Here is a 690-nt window from a genome sequence, read left to right as displayed (position 1 = left end):
ATATTCTATTGGCATCTAAATGCTATAGGTGTTTCAATTCAGCTAAACAATCCAACACAGTCTAGCAGTCTATAATATTAATGGGTTATCCTCAGAAGTTATTGACTTGAGCCTTTTACAGCTCATCGTATTAATATGGCTTTACTTTATATACCTCATTTTTATACTTTTCTCCTGGATGATTAAGACCAAGATAAAGCAAGACCTATATAGCAAGAAATGTAACTTTTGTATGTGATAAGGTCAGTCAAGTCCCCTCAGGATTTATCCTGTAGCCCCGTACCACACTTTGTAGATCCTTTGTCAGTGTCAGCCATGAGGATGAGTCACGGCATCCATTGCTTGACCAATGTGCTCTCTGTGAAACCCCGAGAGAATGTTTTTTCTCTTCAAATCATGAGTTTAGTATGGCAGAATAAGTGAGGCGCAGACACAGCTAGAACTAGAAGCTGTGGAATGTCACATCAGTTGAAGCTACGGAGAGCAGAAAGCATTTCCTGAGCTCTTGCGATGTGTGCGGCCATCTTGCTGTGTCCTAACAGATGTTAGACTTGCTTCCCTCTGTGAACATCGCTTCTATTTGTTCTCTCCTAGCACTTATAACCTAGTTTTGTTCTTTAAGAACAATGTCCCTGCTAGACTACAGGCCACACGAGGCCATTCAGGAGTATAGTAATTAAGAGGTAGAGG

At 40.9% G+C, this 690-nt stretch overlaps 1 protein-coding gene across 1 annotated transcript in view; it reads right to left on the bottom strand.

Annotated features, from left to right (window-relative positions):
• Dglucy (D-glutamate cyclase) overlaps positions 1–690 on the bottom strand; it is a 125,232-nt gene that overhangs the window by 54,436 nt on the left and 70,106 nt on the right.

The sequence above is a fragment of the Octodon degus genome, unplaced genomic scaffold (assembly GCF_000260255.1).
Source record: "Octodon degus isolate 3935 unplaced genomic scaffold, OctDeg1.0 scaffold00070, whole genome shotgun sequence".
Lineage (NCBI taxonomy): Eukaryota > Metazoa > Chordata > Mammalia > Rodentia > Octodontidae > Octodon > Octodon degus.
Note: the sequence above shows the minus strand (reverse complement) of the source record. Positions and strands in the feature narration are given on the sequence as shown.